The sequence below is a fragment of the Coregonus clupeaformis genome, chromosome 15 (assembly GCF_020615455.1).
Source record: "Coregonus clupeaformis isolate EN_2021a chromosome 15, ASM2061545v1, whole genome shotgun sequence".
NCBI classification, from domain to species: Eukaryota; Metazoa; Chordata; class Actinopteri; order Salmoniformes; family Salmonidae; genus Coregonus; species Coregonus clupeaformis.
This window is the reverse complement of record NC_059206.1, coordinates 44947951-44972937: the sequence shown is the minus strand read 5'-3', so window position 1 is coordinate 44972937 and position 24987 is coordinate 44947951. Positions and strand designations below refer to the sequence as shown.

The following is a 24987-nucleotide window of genomic DNA, read 5'->3' as shown; positions in this document are numbered from 1 at the left end:
AGCTAGTACTCCGGGGACGACGAACGCCGAAGCCTGCCCGAGCAAGGAGGAGGAGCAGCCTCGGCTGATTCCGTGACAATAACAGGCTTTTAAAATTCTATATTGGTGCACAATTTCTATTTAATATATCACAGGGACGATAAAAGGCACTCTATGCCTGTGCGACAGGTTTTACGAATTCTATGAATCTGGGTTAAATGGTGACACAGAAATGGGACTCATACAGTGCCTTGCAAAAGTATTCAACCCCCTTGGCGTTTTTCCTATTTTGTTGCATTACAACCTGTAATTTAAATTGATTTTTATTTGGATTTCATGTAATGGACATACACAAAATAGTCCAAATTGGTGAAGTGAAATGAAAAAAATAAGTTGTTTCAAAAAATTCTAAAAAATAAATGACGGAAAAGTGGTGCATGCATATGTATTCACCCCCTTTGCTAAGAAGCCCCTAAATAAGATCTGGTGCAACCAATTACCTTCAGAAGTCACATAATTAGTTAAATAAAGTCCACATGTGTGCAATCTAAGTGTCACATGATCTGTCACATGATCTCAGTTTATATACACCTGTTCTGAAAGGCCCCAGAGCCTGCAACACCACTAAGCAAGGGGCACCACCAAGCAAGCGGCATCATGAAGACCAAGGAGCTCTCCAAACAGGTCAGGGACAAAGTTGTGGAGAAGTACAGATCAGGGTTGGGTTATAAAAAAATATCAGAAACTTTGAACATCCAACGGAGCACCATTAAATCCATTATTAAAAAATGGAAAGAATATGGCACCACAACAAACATGCCAAGAGAAGGCTGCCCACCAAAACTCATGGACCAGGCAAGGAGGGCATAAATCAGAGACGCAACAAATAGACCAAAGATAACCCTGAAGGAGCTGCAAAGCTCCACAGCGGAGATTGGAGTATCTGTCCATAGGACCACTTTAAGCCGAGAATCTGTGGTATGACTTAAAGATTGCTGTACACCAGCAGAACCCATCCAAGTTGAAGGAGTTGGAGCAGTTTTGCCTTGAAGAATGGGCAAAAATCCCAGTGGCTAGATGTGCCAGGCTTATGGGGGGGTTATGCACGCTCAAGTTTTCAGTTTTTTTGTCTTATTTCTTGTTTGTTTCATAAAAAAAATATTTTGCATCTTCAAAGTGGTAGGCATGTTGTGTAAATCAAATGAAACAAACCCACAAAAAATCCAGGTTGTAAGGTAACAAAATAGGAAAAATGCCAAGAGGGGTGAATACTTTCGCAAGCCACTGTAAGTATGCAAAGTGAAGATGAGATCCTACAATAGGGCTTTTACGGTGACCATATTACCGCCACACCGGTGGTCACGAGTCATGATGACAGTCAAATTCCACTTGACCGTTTAGTCACGGTAATTATGCTTCTCCAAGCTCTGATGCTGCTGATGGTCATTAGTAGTCTGCCAAACTTGCTAACTGCCTGGTACTCAACACTCTATTGTCCCTCTAAACACTCTGGCATCAATGCAAATGTGATTGAACATCTAATCAAACACTTCATGAGAGCCCATGAGCTCATGTTGCGCAACATTTCTATAGGCTATGCAATTGCGTGAGAACAGAGTGATGGCCTCTATTGAAAAGAGGATCCCATCAGCTTTCTATTGGCTAGGCCTACTATATTTATTTCTCAACTTTCCTTATATTAAGCACATTGCTTCTCTTTACAACAGGAATATAGCCTACATGGCTGGCATGAAAATGAACCACAGGAAAAGCGTCCTCCATTCGCTATTTAAGTGCATGGATGACCTATTTTTTTTCACTGCCCCTGTTTCTAGACAGGTGCATGATTATGGTCCATTCTAAATCAAAACAAATTCCACACATATATTATTTAGTATATATGAAGACAAGATTAAATCAAGTATAGTGTGATGGGTGACAATATTAGCCTATCACTTGTGAATGATATATTATCACTTGTGAATGTTGCCCAGCTTAAGGCAAACAGTGCATTATTTTTTTGGGTGACTTTTTCAAATCATAGTCGCACACCTCATGTAGCCTAGCCCATAGGCCTATATGTTTTGATATGGTTTGTATCACAACTGAAGTGGCCAAATAACTTCTTAAAATGAAGCACATTAATCCGCTTTACAACGTGTGTAGAGCCTAACTGGCATACATACGCAGCGCGTGAGTTTCAAGTTCAGGGAAGATAATTTTCACCATAGAAATGCACCTTTATAATAAAAGCAATACATGCATAATCGCATTTGTGGTCACTTTTGAGAATGGTGTTTACCTGCTAATGGAACATTCGTGCTTATAGCCTACTGCTGTTTGCGCATTGCTGTGCTTATGTGGTGTCTCAAAATATGTTGCTAATTATGCTGTGATGATAAGAAGTCCGCTTACACTGTACTTTGATTATAAAGGTTTATTGTATCAAAGATCACAGTATCAATTTACAGACATCTGCAGATATCTGGAGAACAACGGCCCAATCTGTTAATATGTTGTTTCTCTCCTTCTTTGTTTAAGACATGGTATTTATATCCTATGTGACATAGTATGGCGTGATTTTAATAAACCAATCCCCGGCTTTCACATATCTCCAAATGTCCTCTATTCCAAGAAACCTATGTAGCAATGCTTTTCCAAATGCTTCAGCAAAGCAGAGTAAAGTTCATCTATTACACCATTTGCAAACATCAGCAAAATCAATAGACCTTCAGACACTACATATTTCCCCCCGAAAACAAAAAGAATAGGATTATGACAAATAACAATATTTGTTCTTGAGTAACTTCAGCAATAAACCATAATTTATGGAGAGTAAACACATGTTTATATAGACACATTTTTGTATGGGGTGTAAATAAATTGTTATGGAGTGTAAGAGCGAAAAACCTGTCTGGCAGCTTTCATTCCAAATATCCATCAGTCAATCAAGACAGGAAAATTCTCTCACGGCCCCTCTGCCCTAGGCGACCACCTAAGTACTCCAGATCAATTTATAAATCTTTATCAATACATTTTAAGCTATGATGCAATTGAATACATATGAAAACCCCAGCAAACAAAATACAATCAAAATGTCCACATTCAGGCTGGTCGACCCATCGGACCCTCATGTGGATTCTCTCTGTCCCTGCCTAGACCCAATATCCCTAAGCTTCAACAAAATAAACAAAAACATCTGAGGTCCCCACATGTACCCAACAACAAAAAACATAATTATTCAAAAATTTATACAGAAAGAATATAACACTGGAATGTAGTCCACTACACTTCATCTCCTCCACAGTGTCGACTTTCAATTCGACGTCGATGATGGAATCTGAACATTTCCACACTTTCCTTGTTCCACTTCCTCCAGTCCATTCATATTGTCCATGTTTGAGTATTTGAGTCCCTCTACATATTCCCCCATATGCTTCTGGAAGAAAAGAAAAGACCAAACAGTATCTTTTGCAAAACAACACATTCAAATTAAAACATCAATATCAGCAATAATATAAGAATGATATATAAAATTAGATATAAAATGAATCACATTCCATTTCCCCCCTTTGATTCATAAGAAAATACTAAATATCACAATAATATAATTATCCCACAATCAGATATTCCAAATTTCCTAGAGTTATTTCAACCCTAGTTTTCATAACATTTTAGTGTGACTTTTTTTCAAATTTTTTCTTTTTCTCAAATTTTTTTTTTCTTCTCAAAAAACATTTCACTGATTTATTCACAAAACTCTTTCCCATTTTCTGAGGATATTAAATCGGGAAATTCCCACCTGCTTATGACTTCTTTACACAAGAACTTTGCAACCGAATGAACATCTTTTAGCTTAGGTGGACATCTTATGCACCTCTTGGTATATGAATGTAACCAAGAATAACAGTCACACAATATTTTTAGACAGATTGTGCACCTGCCTATGACATAGTCAACCTATTCAAGAAAATATGATTCCAAAAATCCTACTCCTTTGTGATCTTTATCCTAATCTCCCCTCTTGCAACATTAGCTAACCCATAGCTTCCTAAATCATCATGGTTTCTCCAAAACAATAATTGATTGCTACTCTAAGGATTTTTTCTATTGTCTTCAAAACACCTCCTTTTGAAAGTCCTTCAATTTCTGGTTCAATCCCTTGGATTGCTTCATCTTTCAATGGATACTGATTCTTCCAAGGAGGTCTGGCTCCTGGTTGAAGTTCAACTTTCACCTCAATTGGGTTGATTTCAATTGATTGATTTCACAAATCCAATACCAGTACTACTTTGATATCTCAAACATTCTTGAACTTTTTGCAACATCTTCCCTTTAATAGGGTCTGAATCCATCTTCACACTGCAAATAGATTCATCTGTCATCCATACAGCTTGTGGCTCTCCTTGTCCTTGAGCCGAAATCATCATTTTCAGAAATCGCTGATCTTCACTCCTCCAAATCCTTCTCCTAATTAGTTGATTTCACATAGTGAGATGTGTAACCTCTTCAGGCTGAACACAGATAAAAGCAGTTCCGCTATCCATCATCACTTCCCATAGTCCATTGTTTATTTTCACTTCAATTGTTGGGTCTTTTTCCCTAACTGGTGCTACCAGCTGACACCCCCCTTTCGGATCTTCTGGGCACCTCTAGAATCCTTGCTCCTATAAGGGTTCACCTGTCCTCCAGATGATCTTCACTTGCTCCTGTATCTTCCTCTGAAATTCTTTCTTTCCAGAAACTATCTATGGATATGAAACAACTTGTACCACTAGTTGTGGCTGGTACAGTTGCATTTGACCTTGTTCAGTTGAAGCTGTAGCAGTGATTGTAGTTTTCTGAGAGTTTCTTGGTCCTGTTCTTTCTTGTTGTTGACATATCGGTATTCTTCAAAGGCTTATATTCTAAGTTTTGTCCTCGAATGATCACCTTGCATCATCTTCTTACTGGTGCCCTCTTTCCTTGGCCTCAATGTATACTTCTTCTCCAATTCTTGGGATCCTTTTTTCAGCAGTTTTTTCTTCTGTATCTTCAGCTTCTTGAGTTGTTCTTCCAGCTCTCTTACTTCTTCTAAATTATTGGCCTTATCCAGGTATGATACGCATCGGTCTATATCTCTTTCTATTTCTTCTGTGCTAGTCATTGTAGGATAAAATCCTCTTGAATATGAAGCACCTTTAATCTCCAAATCTTCATCACTTTCTCCATCTTCACTTTCCTCAGAGATTGAATCTCTAGTATCCTTCTTCTTCCTTCAACTTCCATCAGAGATCAAATCTCTAGTATCCTTCTTCTTTCCTCTCTGGCCAACCTCTGTCTGATGACAGGGTCATATCCACCCATGATCTCTTCTGAATCACTCTGATCATCATCATCATCATCATCATCATCATCATCATCATCATCATCATCAAGTTCGATCCTCCTGAACCTCACTCTACCCTTAGTTTCCAGACATCTCGTTTTCTTCCTACTTTTGGAGTTTGGATTCATCTTTATGGTTGTTTCTGCTTGTCCTCTCTCTATTATTCGTTCATCTTCATCTCTGATGCAATAATCACCCTCCTGAATGATCACTGGAAGCTGAGGATAGATGTCCTTAAACTTGACTTCTTTCTCATAAGGTGGGGGTGTTTTTGCTGAATCCATATGTGAGAAAGGTGTATTGACTTCTGCCATTAGTTTTTCTTTCACCTTCACCTCTTTTGCCATTTTCTCTGTACCTCTGTCTCTCTTATCTTTTGTATCTTTTATCAGTTTTTGTCCTTCATTTTCAAACAGCTTAAGAACACCCAGCTCTCTTTGTCTCTTTTCTTTACGTTGTTGTACTTTTTTCCCCTTCTTTTGATCTGCCTTATACGTGGATACAAGCCCTTGCATTATCTTGATGACGTCTGGGTTAAGAGTCCCTTCCACTGGCCATGGTTGTTCAATGTCAGGCCAACGTTTATTCCATTTTTCAGATAATCTTGCAATACCATTAACTAGAGGATTACTATTCTGTACTACATCAAGAGGAGTAATTGCTTTTGTAGTTTTGATGTCCTTTTCCCCCATTGTAACGACTCTGTTATATGTTTCCCTCTTTTTTTTTCTTTTTTTTTTATGAAAAAAAATAATCTTTTTTTTCTTTTTAAATTAAAAATAATTAATTAATTAATTAATTAATCAATATATCAATTTATTTTATGAATTTTATTTTACCAAATTATTGATTAGTGGCAGTCTTACCACATCCGATCAGGAAAAGTAAAGGAAAGTAGTCAACTTCAGAGCAATCCAAAAATAAAAGACCTGTAATCCAGCAACACTACAGCACTCACAAACCAATTGCTTATTGTTGAATTACCTTAATTTTACAGAATAATGTCAATGCTGGATTTCCAACACAACTCTAATCAAAACAAGTCATTCACAAAAACTCTAATGTGCAATTATCATTTACATCAATTCATCAGTCTGTTGCCAAGTTCCTGCGAAATGGTCACAACATGAAATATTCTATGTATACACAATGTATGTATTATATCCTGTAAGGGAAAGTAGGTTTTGTGGATAAGAACAGTACTGGCCTTTAATTGGACTTGATTGTTGTCGCTTGATGTACTGGTCAGCACCTCCTCTCTCTCTCTCTCTCTGTCTCCTCCTTCTCGTCTCTCAGAATTTATTTTTTTATGCATACTTATGTTCACATTCACGCTAAGAAATAAGCAAACAGCTTAACTCATGAATATTACAATAGCTCAATAACATTTTATTTTATTTATTTATTTAATTATTATTATTATTTTTAATCCGTCAATATATCTCTCATTCACCAACTCAACCGATATCAACCAAACAGTTTCACAGTCAAGCAACAGTTAATTCAACAAGCAGAACATTCCACTTGTGTGCAAGTTTCCCCCTCCCTCTTGGTCTGCTCTAAGACTGCGTCTCCCAGCAGTTCAGTGGAGGCAGGGGAGTGGCACATCTGTTGTACGTAACTCTAAACTCATAAAATCCCACGCGTGCGCAGCTCAGTCACCAATGCGATTTCAGAGTGAACAGAGCCCTCCTAAAAAGCTCTCTCTCCAAGCCAAACAACAGAGTAGACAGACCCGCTGTCGCTCCGTTCTCTCCTCCCATAGTCAAACAATAACACTTAACAAAACTCACAAACGAACACGGAACACATAGAACATAGAACACAAATCCTACTTCCAAGTTTCTTATCTTCACTTATCCTAATCTGCAGATTTATAGTTATGTTGTTATCAATTACAAAACATCTCTATACACTTCTTAAAAAGTCCTCCCTGTAGGGTCATGCTATTCTAATAGTTAATGAACGTTCTCTTTTTATAGAGACTCATAAGGTTTTAACCTTAACTAACATATTTCCTTACAAAAGACTAAAACCCCTGTTGTCATAGCCTTAGTCGACACACAGCTGGAACTCATCAGATGTACAGACCTGCAGCGGCTCTCTCTGTCTCACACACACCGCAGGCTCCGTTCCTCTCATACACACACGCATACACAGTTTAAACAAGAATGCATCCGTTCATACAATAAAATAAGCATGCTACCGCCGTTCCTATTTTCCTTTATATTCCTTCCTAAATTTCTGCTACCTCAGATTGTAGACATTCAATGAGAGGATTACTTCAGACAAATACTTCGTCAAATAGATTCTGAGAGGTAACATACAATTGAATATATCTTCTACAATCTGCAGTTCCCAGAACTGACCCGACAGTCAATCTAATGACTGTCATAGGATTTATGGCCCATCCTAAAGATCGCCTTGTTTCAAGGGCTTCCTTAAATTAACGGCGTCCTAAAAGTATACTTTTCCTTATTTCCTGGCCTTATTCCTTCATGCTTTTCCTGGACACTCTCTCACACTTTTTCCAAGCCAAAATATGTGTGCCCAGTGTCAATAATTTCTATAGACTCTCCCCCCTGTTTGCGTTGTTTCCAACGCAAACAAAGTTAGAAATTTAGAACGGACTCTCATCCCACAGCAAATAACAGCAAAGCGCACACACAAGTCCTTTGACGGTACATCTGAACAAACACAGACACAAGCACACGAACCGACCAGCGCCCAAAGAACTGTGAGAAATCTCACCTTATCTGCGTCTTGAGCGGGAGTCACTTCGTAGCCCATGAATGGAATGCTGAGAAAAGACGTAGCACGTCCCAAATCCTCGTCACCATTTATGTGGTGTCTCAAAATATGTTGCTAATTATGCTGTGATGATAAGAAGTCCGCTTACACTGTACTTTGATTATAAAGGTTTATTGTATCAAAGATCACAGTATCAATTTACAGACATCTGCAGATATCTGGAGAACAACGGCCCAATCTGTTAATATGTTGTTTCTCTCCTTCTTTGTTTAAGACATGGTATTTATATCCTATGTGACATAGTATGGTGTGATTTTAATAAACCAATCCCCGGCTTTCACATATCTCCAAATGTCCTCTATTCCAAGAAACCTATGTAGCAATGCTTTTCCAAATGCTTCAGCAAAGAAGAGTAAAGTTCATCTATTACACCATTTGCAAACATCAGCAAAATCAATAGACCTTCAGACACTACACTTATAATGTGAAGAAATAGCCTAATATTTTATCAACATTTTAAGCTAAACGTTCTCATCTGTTGCGTCAGGCTCATTGCTTAAAACAGGTTTTAAGCAACACTCAACACAGAATAGCCGCATGTGCGCACTCCCTCAAATTATTGAGAAAATATTCTTTCTATTTTATTCAGCTATGTTCAATTGTATTCTTCATACTATAAAATAATGCCACGGAATTCTAAGCAAATCTTGTCTGCTAAATGAACTAGTGTAGCCCACAGCCATATGGCATAGCCAGATCAGGGCCTAACAAAAGGACAACTCAGAGTATGCTATTCTGTTCTTCTGAAATAGACTACATTTTCTTCATATCATGTTTCTTTAGACCTATCTAAAATAAATAATGGATTTATTGTGATGGTGTAGGCTATATTACATGGATTTATTAGACTTTTTTAAATGTAGATGTTCCAAATATCTACATCAGTGGCTTGTAGGCTATGCGTGGAAGCCAGGAGATGCTAAATGTGTTTATGTTAATTAACGGTCAATTACCGTGAGACCGGCAGTTATTTGCTTGACAATCATGGCTACAGGCCTTCTAATGCGACTAGCCCCAATGCTCCTCCCTCTTTTTCCCCTGCCCCGCTACAAAGTTTCTCCCTGCAGGCAGTCACTGAGTCTGAGGTGCTAAAGGAGCTCCTTAAACTTGACCCTAAAAAAACATCCGGGTCAGATGGTTTAGATCCTTTCTTCTTTAAGGTTGCAGCCCCTATCATCGCCAAGCCTGTCTCTGACCTTTTTAATCTGTCTCTCCTCTCTGGGGAGGTTCCCATTGCTTGGAAGGCATCCACGATGTGTCCTTTATTTAAAGGGCGAGATCAAGCTGATCCTAACTGTTATAGGCCAATTTCTATTTTGCTCTGTTTATCAAAGTGTTGGAAAAACTTGTCAATAATCAACTGACTGGCTTTCTTGATGTCTATAGTATTCTCTCTGGTTCTAGGCCCCACGCTCTTCTCAATTTACATCAACAACATAGCTCAGGAAGTAGGAAGCTCTCTCAGCCATTTATATGCAGATGATACAGTCTTATACTCAGCTGGCCCCACCCCGGATTTTGTGTTAAACGCTCTACAACAAAGCTTTCTTAGTGTCCAACAAGCTTTCTCTGCCCTTAACCTTGTTCTAAACACATCCAAAACAAAGGTCATGTGGTTTGATAAGAAGAATGCCCCTCTCCCCACCGGTGTGATTACTACCTCTGAGGGTTTAGAGCTTGAGGTAGTCACCTCAAACAAAGTACTCGGTACACTGTCCTTCTCTCAGCACATATCAAAGCTGCAGACTAAGGTTAAATCTAGACTTGGTTTCCTCTATCATAATCGCTCCTCTTTTTCACTGCAGCTGCCAAACTAACCCTGATTCAGATGACCATCCTACCCATGCTAGATTACGGAGACGTAATTTATAGATCGGCAGGTAATGGTGCTCTCGAGTGGCTAGATGTTCTTTACCATTCGGCCATCAGATTTGCCACCAATGCTCCTTATATGATACATCACTGCACTCTATACTCCTCTGTAAACTGGTAATCTCTGTATACCCATCGCAAGACCCACTGGTTGAAGATTATTTATAAAACCCTCTTAGACCTCACTCCCCCCTATCTGAGATGCATACTGCAGCCCTCATCCTCCACATACTACACCTGTTCTGCCAGTCACATTCTGTTAAAGGTCCCCAATGCACACACATCCCTGGGTTGCTCCACTTTTCAGTTCGCTGCAGCTAGTGACTGGAACGAGCTGCAAAAAACACTAAAACTGGACAGTTTTATCTCCATCTCTTCATTCAAAGACTCAATCATGGTCACTCTTAATGACAGTTGTGGCTGCTTCGCGTGATGTATTGTTGTCTCTACCTTCTTGCCTTTGTGCTGTTGTCTGTGCCCAATAATGTTTGTACCATGTTTTGTGCTGCTGCCATGTTGTGTTGCTGCCATGTTGTGTTGCAACCATGTTGTTGTCATGTGGTGTTGCTACCATGCTGTGTTGTCTTAGGTCTCTCTTTATGTAGTGTTGTGGTGTCTCTCTTGTCGTGATGTGTGTTTTGTCCTATATTTTCCCCAAAGGAGGCCTTTTGACTTTTGGTAGGCCGTCATTGTAAATAAGAATTTGTTCTTAACTGACTTGCCCAGTTAAATAAAGTTTAAATAAATAAAAAATCATGGGCTGACAAAATGTAATGACCAAAATTTCATGACCACCACAGCCCTATCCTACACCTTTACACACTTTCATTTGGAGAGGTTTCTCAATTTAGGATTGGATCTAGAGCTTGTCTTCAGTTTGCAAGGTTTGCTTCTATTTTACAAGTAGAGTTTTTCCAATGTATCTATGTCAAAGGTTGTTAGGATAGGTATTCACAGGTAGATGGAATTAAATGGAAATAAAAGTATAGACAACATGCTTACTTGGTTTCGCTCTGAAGTAAAATGTTGAGTGTTGATCATATTCATACATCATTTTAATGTGGAATAGACATTGAATTGACATCTGAACAAGTCTGTCAGGGTAGTGGGTGTCCACGATGGACATTATGTTCATGAAGACCCAGAAGACTGCCAGCAGTACATTACTCAACATCCTCTCCCGCTTCAGTGACAAGCACGGTTTAAAATGGGCTTTCCTGATTGGCTGCAATGACTTCTTCTACCCATCCCCTTTCCTTTGCTCCCAGGTCCAAGACTACCAGCCTGGGGCATGTTTCAACATTGTATGTAACCACATGCGCTTTGATGGGCATGAGGTGGCAAAGCATCCTACGAGACCTGGCAGAGGGGTTTTAGTCATTCTTCCATTATTACTGCTTGCCGGTTCCCCTCACTCGGGGGATCTGCGGAGACGACAAACTGGCTGAGTTTCTGTGTGACCGCAGGACCTACTTCACCCCAGGGAACTACAACTCATTCTACATCATGAACCTGCTCTTCTTTGACTTTGGATATGAGCTGAGGGCCAAGGCCTGGAGTGGAATGGGGCTGACAGGAGGCTCTGCCAGCATTTTAACGCTACATTCTGGGCCAAGGTGGAGGCGTACAGGCAGACAGGGATTGGAGCAGGACGTGATGGAGCTGAGGAGGTGGAATGCAGAGATGGCTGCCATGTGCATTGAGGGTGAGAGTCAGAGCAGTGGAGGCTGGGATGATTCGGGACAGCGATCTGCTTCCCTGGCAGCCAGTTGGAGAGGACTCCATCCTGGGTTACAACTTTAGGAAAAATATTGACCCCAAATACAGGGAACTCTGCCGGAAAACGTTCACACCTGAAATACAGTGCCTCAGAGCTAGGGGTCATCCTGTGGCTCACACGCTTATGGGGTTGCTTAAAGGATACTATATCTTAGCTACAAATGGACTCATGGAACAGCTTGGATTAAACAACTTGGCTGAGCACATAAAGATATGTTACTTACTCCTAATGCAATGTTGTCTTATTGCATTGATGTCTGAGACTGAAAGAGAAGATCATAACAGCCATGAGCTGATTACAGACATCTAAGATGTTTAATTTATTCTCAGAATGTTTTATATTTTGTCTAAATCAGAAAACTACTCTCAGAGCTTGACTCTCGAAGCCTGCATCAAATCCTTTATCCCCTCCTCTCATACTGAAGATGCCAAATGTATGTTATTCAGTAGATTAAGGCGTATAAATTTGTGTGCAAATCGTCATTTACAGTCGTAATGACGGTCGATGTTCATTAAAACAGTGCATGGTTCAAGTGCTTTGGTCGGATAATCCCTTTTTCTCGCAGTGACAGTTAGACATTGATCAGCATTACTTTCTAAATGAGTCACGCTTCCCCGAGCCACTGAGCCAGCCAGCGTACTAGCTAGCCTGCTGTAGTTAATGATGTAGAGATTCAGTGCTTTTTGCAATACACTATTTTATCCCACTAATGAGAGAAAGGATACAAAGCCCATGGAACTGTCTAATGAGGATACTTCTCAATGACAGACAGAAGTTCTGCACATATTGCAGAATCACACCGAGCCAGTGCTGAACTAGAGTAATTGAAAGTCAATCTGTCTGAAACATTTCCAATCTCACTGCAGCTGTTGATACTGATAGAACTGTGGCTGGAAGTGAGGTATAAAATCAAATTATGGGACATTTCCATTAGTGGTTTGGTTGTCATCATGATATCAGATGCTGTAAAAGGAGCAGTGTATTTGTTGGATGCTAGGGGGCAGTATAGCACCTTCATAACGAAGCCTCATAAACATCATACAGAATCTGTATCAGTCAAAAAAGTTCCAACTGCTTTATAGCATAATAAAACAATATACACAAATTGTAAAATGTAAGTTCATATTAGGGGTGGTGAAAATGTGCAAGCATGACATGCATGGTGAATCTCCAATAAAAGAGGTTCTCTCTCATCCCACTTATCAGCCTTGTCTCATACGCTAGATAACCCCCTGTCCCCTGTAGCTCAGTTGGTAGAGCATGGCGCTTGTAACGCCAGGGTTGTGGGTTCGTTTCAAAGGGGGGCCAGTATGAAAATGTATGCACTCACTAACTGTAAGTTGCTCTGGATAAGAGCGTCTGCTAAATGACAAAAAAAAAACTAGATGTAACATAGTAAATGTCAATCCGGGACACTCAAATTAGTATGATATGTTACGTTTGGTATGGTTACATAAGTCAGATGGTTACTTAAGGCAGAAACGGAAGTAGGGTGGATGGGTAGGCTTATAACGCGAACGTCTAGCAACTCAAAGTTTGCGAATTCAAATCTCATCATGGACAACTTATCTGTACATCAAACCCACTGGTGCAGTGTAATAATCCTAAAGGAATAGTCTGATAAAATTCAATGGAATGTTGTGAAGGGCAGTAGACCCTGGCCTCTGTAGTGAGACTCCATCTCCTGGAATCTATAGTATTGCCACAAGGAAGTTGGAAGAAGAGAACCCATTTCGTGAGCTGGTTACCATGGAAACTTGCACAGTGGCCAGCCCAGCATTGTTATTTTATGATCAAAATGTATATTGCTGGTAAACTGGGATTCATACATGCTCAAAACACAGACAAGATAATAATCATGCCTGCATGGGTGTGCATTAACCCATTCAGCCATGAAGCAGCTGTGTCTAAATGACCACGGTGGGCAATGAGCGATAGTAAGGTGCTTCTATACATAGCCAATACAAAAGAGGTCACTAAAGACCTATTCAAAGGGACATTACATTTACAGTTGAAGTTGGAAGTTTACATGCACTTAAGTTGGAGTCATTAAAACCTGTTCTTCAACAACCCAACAAATTTCTTGTTAACAAACTATAGTTTTGGCAAGTCGGTTAGGACATCTACTTTGTGCATGACACAAGTAATTTTGGGTCAGAAGTTTACATACACTAAGTTGACTGTGCCTTAAAACAGCTTGGAAAATTCCAGAAAATGATGTCATGGCTTTAGAAGCTTCTGAAAGGCTAATTGACATCATTTGAGTCAATTGGAGGTGTACCTGTGGATGTATTTCAAGGCCTACCTTCAAACTCAGTGCCTCTTTGCTTGACATCATGGGGAAATCAAAATAAATCAGCCAAGACCTCAGAAAAACAATTGTAGACCTCCACAACTCTGGTTCATCCTTGGGAGCAATTTCAAAACGCCTGAAGGTACCACGTTCATCTGTACAAACAATAGTACGCAAGTATAAACACCATGGGACCACGTAGCCGTCATACCGCTCAGGAAGGAGACGCGTTCTGTCTCCTAGAGATGAACGTACTTTGGTGCGAAAAGTGCAAATCAATCCCAGAACAACAGCAAAGGACCTTGTGAAGATGCTGGAGGAAACAGGTACAAAAGTATCTATATCCACAGTAAAACGAGTCCTATATCGACAAAACCTGAAAGGCCGCTCAGCAAGGAAGAAGCCACTGCTCCAAAACCGCCATAAAAAAGTCAGACTACGGTTTGCAACTGCACATGGGGACAAAGATCGTACTTTTTGAGAAATGTCCTCTGGTCTGATGAAACAAAAAATAACTGTTTGGCCATAATGACCATCGTTATTTTTTGAGGAAAAAGGGGGTTGCTTGCAAGCCGAAGAACACCATCCCAACCATGAGGGACGGGGGTGGCAGCATCATGCTGTGGGGGTGCTTTGCTGCAGGAGGGACTGGTGCACTTCACAAAATAGATGGCATCATGAGGAAGGAAAATGATGTGGATATATTGAAGCAACATCTCAAGACATCAGTCAGGAAGTTAAAGCTTGGTCACAAATGGGTCTTCCAAATGGACAATGACCCCAAGCATACTTCCAAAGTTGTGGCAAAATGGCTTAAGGACAACAAAGTCAAGGTATTGGAGTGGCCATCACAAAGCCCTGACCTCAATCCTATAGAAAATGTGTGGGCAGAACTGAAAAAGTGTGTGCGAGCAAGGAGGCCTACAAACCTGACTCAGTTACACCAGCTCTGTCAGGAGGAATGGGCCACAATTCACCCAATTTATTATGGGAAGCTTGTGGAAGGCTACCTGAAACGTTTGACCCAAGTTAAACAATTTAAAGGCAATGCTACCAAATACTAATTGAGTGTATGTAAACTTCTGACCAACTGGGACTGTGATGAAAGAAATAAAAGCTTAAATAAATCATTCTCTCTACTATTATTCTGACATTTCACATTCTTAAAATAAAGTGGTGATCCTAACTGACCTAAGACAGGGAATATTTACTAGGATTAAATGTCAGGAATTGTGAAAAAACTAGTTTAAATGTATTTGGCTAAGGTGTATGTAAACTTCCGACTTCAACTGTGTGAAACAATTTTAAACAAATGAATGACCATGTATAATCGATTAGGATATAAATTAGAAAACAACATGGTCTGATAATGCTTTTATTTTGTTTGACATATAATTTGTGACCATAACATCTTAATAGTTAATACACTTTATATAGTGGATTATACATGAATTTGACTACATCTGTCACTGTCAGACATAGTGTGTGTGCCTCCACTCTTAACATGTTACCTGCATCCACTCTTAACATGTTACCTGAACAAAGGCTGACCTCTGGCCAACTTCCTTTGTTGTTGCATTAAATCAGGAAGAAAACTACTGGAGGACATGGATCAACAGACAGCCCTGGATAGAAATTCCTAATTGCCCACATCGATCAGTTACGCACAACGCACAATTTGCTGCAAATGATCAAATCTAAAGGGGGACACCCAAATAATTGCACTCATTTTATATTTATTAAGAGTTATTTGTTTCAAATAAGTCTCTGTAGGTTCCTTTTCTGCCTGCATTCGTTGTGCATCAGAGTTTTTTTCCTGCAGGAAATCATCTTGATTCTTGGCTTTGCAACAAATTACTATTCCCATGTTTTTCCCTGGATGACATGACTCACGGATTCATTTTCTTTTGGTTAATAGATGCTCCTTATTAAAGAGCTGTGAAGCTGAACTTAGTGGATCAAGCTGGAGAGGCGGATAAAACATAATTTATGCATTCAGTGAGTTTTCAGGGTGAGGCTGTTAAGAGAGCGATTGCCCACAATGTTTACTCTCTCTAATATTCATCACTGCATTCTAGTGTCAGATATCACTCCTGCATCTCTGGGTTCAGATCTATTCCAGAACACTGGTACTCATATCAATTCTGTTTGCATTCATATCCCACCTCATTCCTGTATTCAAACCCATTCCCTCTAGTCTTTAGTGCTCATATCGATTCCCCTGCATTCATTTCTATTTATAAAATCTCTATGTCAATATCTATCTCTGTGTTATTGTGTGTATACTCCTTCACGTCCATGGACCTTGATATTCATATACCTCTATCTGTTTGAAGAGTGGAAGTTTTCTGCCCCCTACAGATGTCAAACACCATAAGCAAATCCCATTTTGTTTTGGCAGTTAGGTAAATATGAATCTTATCACGTCAGGGGAAACATATTCCACTCCTGACCTTCAGTTGGAACATGCAGGTAAAACAGAGCTGTTGATGGGTGGCTGTGATCCTTCGCTCAGAGAAGAGAGACAGGGAACGCATGCAGGTTGAGTGACACAGACAAGAAGATTCCCTGACAGAGTCCCTTTCAAGTCTGAGTAAATAACACCTGAAAAAATGTTATCAGCCAAGCCATAGTGAAATGTATGCTGATGCTAGGTGTTCACTGTAGAGATAGACTCTCATTGGCCAAAGATCAACAGTGTTGTGTTGATGAGGTGTTCACATAATTAAATAGAACACTATTAGTGTTATATTGTATCTCTGCAGGATTATTTTATTGGTGGTAATAAAGAAATCATGCTAGGGCTCCAAAGCAGCTTCATTGTCTTTGTTGGTTGGTGGAACTGCAGTTTAAGTGATTTGCACTTAACTTTCAAATGTTTGCCAACACAGCCATCCGGTCTGCCATGGAGAAGATTAAATCTGTTGCCAGTTTGAATCCCAGGTGGACAAAATAATGTTTGTTAATGTCTTGTAAAATGGAACATCTCCTTATACCAGATTTTTCTCACCCATGAAGTATGAAAAATACTGTATATTGTCACATAATCAATTAACAAAAAAAAGGAATTCAGAATGTACAGTTGAAGTCGGAAGTTTACATACACCTTCGCCAAACACATTTAAACTCAGTTTTTCACAATTCCTGTCTTTTAATCCTAGTAAAAAAACCCTGTCTTCGGTCAGTTAGGATCACCACTTTATTTTAAGAATGTGAAATGTCACAGAGAATGATTTATTTCAGCTTTTATTAATTTCATCACAGTCCCAGTGGGTCACAAGTTTACATACACTGAAGTAGTATTTGGTAGCATTGCCTTTCAATTGTTTAACTTGGGTCAAACGTTTCGGGTAGCCTTCCACAAGCTTCCCACAATAAGTTGGGTGAATTTTGGCCCATTCCTCCTGACAGAGCTGGTGTAACTGAGTCAGGTTTGTAGGCCTCCTTGCTCGCACACGCTTTTTCAGTTCTGCCCACACATTTTCTATAGGATCGAGGTCAGGGCTTTGTGATGGCCACTCCAATACCTTGACTTTGTTGTCCTTAAGCCATTTTGCCACAACTTTGGAAGTATGCTTGGGGTCATTGTCCATTTGGAAGACCCATTTGTGACCAAGCTTTAACTTCCTGACTGATGTCTTGAGATGTTGCTTCAATATATCCACATAATTTTCCTTCCTCATGATGCCATCTATTTTGTGAAGTGCACCAGAGCCTCCTGCAGCAAAGCACCCCCACAGCATGATGCTGCCACCCCCGTGCTTCACGGTTGGGATGGTGTTCTTCGGCTTGCAAGCTTCCCCTTTTTCCTCCAAACATAACGATGGTCATTATGGCAAAACCGTTCTATTTTTGTTTCATCAGACCAGAGGACATTTCTCCAAAAAGTACGATCTTTGTCCCCATATGCGGTTGCAAACCATAGTCTGGCATTTTTATGGCGGTTTTGGAGCAGTGGCTTCTTCCTTGCTGAGCGGCCTTTCAGGTTATGTCGATATAGGACTTGTTTTACTGTGGATATAGATACTTTTGTACCTGTTTCCTCCAGCATCTTCACAAGGTCTTTTGCTGTTGTTCTGGGATTGATTTGCACTTTTCGCACCAAAGTACGTTAATATCTAGGAGACAGAACGCGTCTCCTTCCTGAGCAGTATGACGGCTGCGTGGTCCCATGGTGTTTTTACTTGCGCACTATTGTTTGTACAGATGAACGTGGTACCTTCAGGCATTTTGAAATTGCTCCCAAGGATGAACCAGACTTGTGGAAGTCTATTATTTTCTTTCTGAGGTCTTGGCTGATTTATTTTTATTTTCCCATGATGTCAAGCAAAGAGGCACTGAGTTTGAAGGTAGGCCTTGAAATACATCCACAGGTACACCTCCAATTGACTCAAATGATGTCAAATAGTCTATTAGAAGCTTCTAAAGCCATGACATCATTTTCTGGAATTTTCCAAGCTGTTTAAAGGCACAGTCAACTTAGTGTATGTAAACTTCTGACCCACTGGAATTGTGATACAGTGAATTTTAAGTGAAATATTCTGTCTGTAAACAACTGTTGGAAAAATTACTTGTGTCATGCACAAAGTAGATGTCCTAACCGACTTGCCAAAATGAATGTTTGTTAACAAGAAAGTTGTGGAGTGGTTGAAGAACACATTTTAATGACTCCATCCTAAGTGTATGTAAACTTCCGACTTCAACAGTAGATTAATAGAAAATCTTACAACGATCCCCATTGAGATAGAATGGAAAACTCTGCCTATGCCTTTTTATCCCTGTGGGAGCACCATTTCCGGCAGTCTTTTAACACCTGTCTAATTAAACTCCATGAAATGGCAGGACCACTGCTATTTGCCATTCTATAGGCCACCAGGATGCATTTCTATAAACGCTACAGTGGACCAGATTTCTGAGAACTTCCCGGACAGCCTCAACCTCTTATCAAAGGTCATTAGAGTGAAATCTGTGCTGACTTGGTTTGGGGGGTCATTGAGTATTGCTACCATGGAAGACCTGCTCTCACACATTGCTCTTGCAGTTCCCACACATTACCTAACCAGAGGCTCCTTTTCACACCTCTGAAGGAGATTAGCAATTATTTGTGTGCAAACAATAAGTGAGACAAACCAATTCAGCATTTATTTATTTTGCCCAGGAATATTAACTTGTTCTGTAGTCTAGTAATGTTTTGGGCACATAACTGACAACTTGGCTGTGATTTTCCATTGTCTATAGCTCATGTTCATGCAGCCCCACTCATAATACAGAGTTTTCTTGCGACGCCATGAGTCTGTGTGATTGGGACAGATGTGCTGTAGTGCTCTGAATGCAGAACGACAGGGATCAAAGAGAGACTAGCACATCTGATAACATGAAAAACAACACCCACACAATCAATACCTAGAACCTGCTTCATGTCACGAACAAGCAATGTCATCAACCTACTGAGGGGAGGACAGCTCATAATAATGGCTCAAACGGAGCGAATGGAATGGCATCAAACACATTGAAAACATGAGTTTGATGTATTTGACACCATTCCACTAATTCCGCTCCAGCCATTACCACGAGCCCGTCCTCCACAATTAAAGTGCCACCTAACTCCTGTGGTGCACACCTCGCGTTATAAGGAATATTGAATGAATGATGGCTTGATTTCTATACCTGACCTATTAAAGCTTGATTTATTTAATTCATTTCTTGCTAATGGTGAGGAGGGGTAATGAAATATTTGTGTCTCTTACCCACGCTCTGCCCTTCATCCCACCCCCACCCCCCTTGGCATCAGTGATTTCGACACACCACCTCACACTGCTTGCTATTCCACTCACAAACACATATTCTGACTTTCACTCTAGATAAACAAACCCCCAGCGCCCATCTCATTCTATAATTCACTGCTGTCGATGCTCTTCAGTTAACTTCTACCTCTCTCTCCCCTCTCTCTCTCTCTCTCTCTCTCAATTTCCATTTAAGGGGCTTTATTGGCATGGGAAACATATGTTTACATTGCCAAAGCAAGTGAAATAGATAATAAACAAAAGTGAAATAAACAATGAAAAATGAACAGTAAACATTACACTCACAAAAGTTCCAATCTCTCTTTCTCTCTCTCTTTCTCTCTCTCGCTCTCTCTCCCCCTATTCTCTCTGTCTTTACATATTTTCTTCGCTCTCAATCTTGTGACAGTTCCAGCCAACAGCAACCTATCCAGTGGACTTTTACAGCCTGATAAACATAAGAGTGAGATTTAAGGGTTTTCATATTTGTCACCTCGCTTTTCCACTGAGCCTCCGTTTTCCCCAGTCCCCCAGGGCTAGTTAAGATGAGAGAATAGAGGAATGGCTTTCGTTGTTTCTAGGCAGCAGAGCTGCAGGTTCTGTGATGCTGGCCTGGCCATGAAATCTCTATCTGAAGGAAGATCCAGAGGATGTCTGGGGGGAAGTGAACAGTGTTTTAGACCTCCTAATACTGTCTTTGATTTAGATTTCCTTAATGAGCATGTTACTACATTTACTGATGTACGTGGGTGGCAATGTTCGTTTTTTGTCTGAAGTGCATCATTTGTAAAAAGTATCAGAATGTTATACTGTATAGCAGCAATGGGTGTGCGTATGCAACTTGCAACACTCTTATGTGCAATTGTCATATTGGTAGGCCATAAATTATTTATAGAAATAGAAAATAAAAGAGCGTTCTCACCTTCAATCTAATGGAAGCTGTCCATACAATACAGCCCCTTTAAATAGCACCACCTCAGAGTGTGGGTGGGAGTGGATTTACTTTAACCCCTGAAACCTGAAACAATGGATAGAATGTCTGGCAAAGGAACACAACACTTATTTGAAAGGTGTCAGAATGTTTTAGTTTATGTGTCAATCTTATTTGAAAAGCATAATTAACCCCTTTCTAAACCACCAACCTTTAAAATGTTTGGCAATAACGCCTCCACCCAGCGTGAACTTGTGACATCAATATTTTATTTTCTTATTTTATTCTAGTGGTCCAGCATGAGAAAACATGCCATCTCTAGGAAGGATCGAAGCCCGTAAGGAGCAGCCTCTCTGAATTCAGCATAACCTGGAGAAGTGTGGTTTCCTGGAAAGCTTTCTCAATTAAATAAAACTTTCTGAACCCTCTGTAACATCTTAAGGCATTTCAGATACATTTTATTATTCAACAAAACAATTCGTGCTAACTCAGAGATCATTCATTTTTCATCTAAGCCTGAGTGTTTTCCATTATATATAACGATTATCCTCTACCATTCTTGTTTCAGAATAGTTTGAAATAATCAATCTGTTAACCATTATATCAGCTACGCCTTAAAGAATTACATAAAAATTCACCAACAGGCATAACTGTTGATTTGCTTGAGAGGAAGTGGAAATTCAAAATTCAGTGAGGCTTGAGATTGTCAAAGGTTACATTAGAAACACCAAGTAGTTGAGATGCACTAGCAGTTAAGCAGATGTTGCCAAGGCATTTCCTCACCTGCCTACGTGTTTGGCAGTGCAAAGACAGTCTTAGCACAACCAGGCAGTGAAACTGCTCTGCTGAGCACATGATATTCAATCATTTAATGTATAAATGAATGACATACAGCAAGATCAAATTTTCATCAGGCCAGAATGGATGTAAAACATGCAACACCCAAGAAACATGTCAAGTGATTAACATTGGAAAATGTACACAGAAATGTAACCTATTGAGGGACCTGAAGCAGATGATCCCCAATTCAACATGTATCTGAACAAAAATATAAATGCAACATGTAAAGTGTTGGTCCCATGTTTCATGAGCAGAAATGTTCCATAGCACAAAAAGCTTATTTCTCTCAAATTTGTTTACATCCCTGTTAGTGAGCATTTTTTGTTTGCTAAGATAATCCATCCACCTGACAGGTTTGGCATATCGAAAAGCTGATTAAACTACATGATCATTACACAGGTGCACCTTGCGCTGGGGACAATGAAAGGCCACTCTAAAATGTGCAGTTTTGTTACATAACACAATGCCAGAGATGTATCATGTTTTGAGAGAGCGTGCAATTGACATGCTGACTGCAGGAATGTCCACCAGAACCGTTGCCAGAGAATTTAATGTAAATTTCTCTGCTATAAGCTGCCTCCAATGTTGCTTTAGAGAATTTGGCAGTATGTCCAACCGGCCTCATAACCGCAGACCACGTGTATGGCTTCGTGTGGGCGAGCGGTTTGCTTATGTCAACGTTGTGAACAGAGTGCCCCATGGTGGCGGTGGGGTTATGGTTTGGGCAGGCATAAGCTACGGACAATTTATAAAAAATAAAAATAAACATTTTTTACCCCTTTTTCTCCCCTATTTTGTGATATCGAATTGGTAGTTCTAGTCTTGTCCCATCACTGCAACTCCCGTACGGACTTGGGAGAGGCGAAACACGACCCCGCCAAACCGCACTGCTTCTTGACACAGTGCTCGCTTAACCCGGAAGCCAGCCGCACCAATGTGTCGGAGGAAACACCGTACAGCTGGCGACCGAAGTCAGCGTGCATGCGCCCGGCCGTCACAAGGAGTCGCTAGAGCGCGATGGGACAAGGACATCCCAGCCGGCCAAACCCTCCCCTAACCCAGACGACGCTGGGCCAATTATGCGCCTCCTACCTTTTTTAGGTATCTGTGACCAACAGATGCATATCTGTATTCCCAGTCATGTGAAATCCATAGATTAGGGCCTAATTAATTCATTTAAATTGACTGATTTCCTTATATGAACTGTAACTCAGTAAAATCTTTGAAATTGTTGCATGTTGCGTTTATATATTTTTTCAATACATATAAGGTCTTGCCTGGAATGAGCAACCGGTTAAATGCCCAGCCCTAACAATGGGACAATCCTAAATGCAATTAAACAGGTATTTAGTCAATCACGCTATAATCAATAAGGTAGTTCTCAATAGTTGTCATTTCAATGGTCAATAGATAATACATTTCAACATCTGAGGACATAATACGACAGACATTCAAAGAATAGCCTGATGATATTAAATACCCCTTAACATAGAACATTCTAATTACTGAGCGCACTCACCTGCTGGATATACTATTGTGACCTGCACGCGTACTCTTCAATCCAGTCCAGAGTCCACAAAACAGCAGTGGCGAGTGTAGGCTTAGCCTACAGGTCGGCGATATGATACAATGTAAATTTAAACTCTAAAAAACGTTGTTAAAATTTGAACTCGCATGTGATATTCTGTATAACGTCTAGCAGTAAGAATATCCGCTTGAAATCGCAACATGAACAAACATTAGCACATTTTTTGTTGTTTTCAAGTTGAATTCAAGTTAGTTGACAACTCAACCATACGTAAATCAAAACTAGACTTTGAAATGACGTCTTTGCCCAGTGGGTAGATAGGCCTAGGAGATCAAATCTCAGAAGTTATATTTGACAACAATCCTAGATTTTCCACAGTTTTTTGTTTTTGTAAATGTACAAGTAGGCCTATGCAAATCTCTGCTGCTTCGAGCTATTAGAGGATGACACCATTGCCAAGGGATTGTCCAATCAGAAGAAGTCCACTAATCAAGAGCCAGACCAAAATACAGGTAAACTCTCATGGACCTTGGGGAATGCAATCCCCTTTGTTTTTCACCCCTTACATTCTATGTTTTGCTGACTGGACTGGAGTGAAAAAAGGTGAGAGGAGAGAGTATCCTGGTGCCATATCTAATTCTCATGGATTATCAGACTGTGGTCTCACAGCAGTATTTCAATTGGCCTGTCATATTTCATATGGCTTAGTGAACATGGCATTACATTACTATAGGTTTCAGTGAGGGAATAATGTTGGTGTGTGACCTTGTTGTGTTGTCTCATGACCTCAGTGGTCCAGTCAGGGTGCCAGTTTAGAACCAAGGTTGGGTGCTTTCAGTCGATATTCAGTAGGCCTACTTCTAGCAGTAATGTTCCAGTTTATATCAATTTCAGTATTACTTAAGTTTGGTCTTAATACAATATCAGCAAGTTTCGATATTCCATTCACCTGGTTAAATGAAGATGATTGTTAAAACAGTTAAGTCAAAATACCGTGATATAACTAGAATAAAGAGCAAACATTGAGAACGTCTCTCAGTTGTCATGTTGTAGTTACAGTAGAGAAGGTTCATCTAAGTACAATAATTGAATAATGTATGCCATGATACTTGATGACGATGAATAAACTACATTCCAGGAGTAAAATTGAGGATGACAGTGGCACAAATGCACTGTATTATGTGTTCACCATCACCATCAATACTGCCCACTGAATCAGCAGACAACAGTAGTACCCATTCAAAAATAGCATAATAACAGCGACCAGAAGAACACTGGAAGCATAAAAAACAATTCAGGGACTGTGAAAGATTCAGGAGGTAGAACGGAGAGAGGAGTAATGGAAGCTAAAAGGCAAGTGGGTTCCCCCATCGGTTTAGATGGAGGTGGGCAGCCGGGCAGAGGTTGTAGAGGTGCAACCACGCAAGCAGGAGCTGCACACACACACACACACACAGTTTTGCAGTGAGTTCGTGAGAGATGTTGGTAGCCTACAGAATATAACCTGGCCGCCTATTACAACAAACACTCTCTCTCTCCACCAGTTTGCTAGAGGCCAATTATAAAGGGTGTTTGACCTCTCGCATAGTCAAAGAAAAATCCTGATTGCTAACACACACCACATTTAATTCACATGTCTGGTCCAAGGTGGCATGAGGCAGGTGATGTATTGCCTCATTGACCTCTAGGTGCTGCACGAGATTCAGTGGAAATGTGCAGATATAGTGCCTTCAATTTATTACTGACTTTATTTCAACGGTGTTTTGTTGTTGTTTTTTCCAAGGTGGCAAAGTGCAAGTCGT

At 40.1% G+C, this 24987-nt stretch overlaps 1 pseudogene; it reads left to right on the top strand.

Moving 5' to 3' along the window:
* Positions 1–11148: 11148 nt before the first annotated feature.
* Positions 11149–11964, top strand: LOC121583466 (annotated as a pseudogene).
* The last annotated feature ends 13023 nt before the right edge of the window (positions 11965–24987 follow it).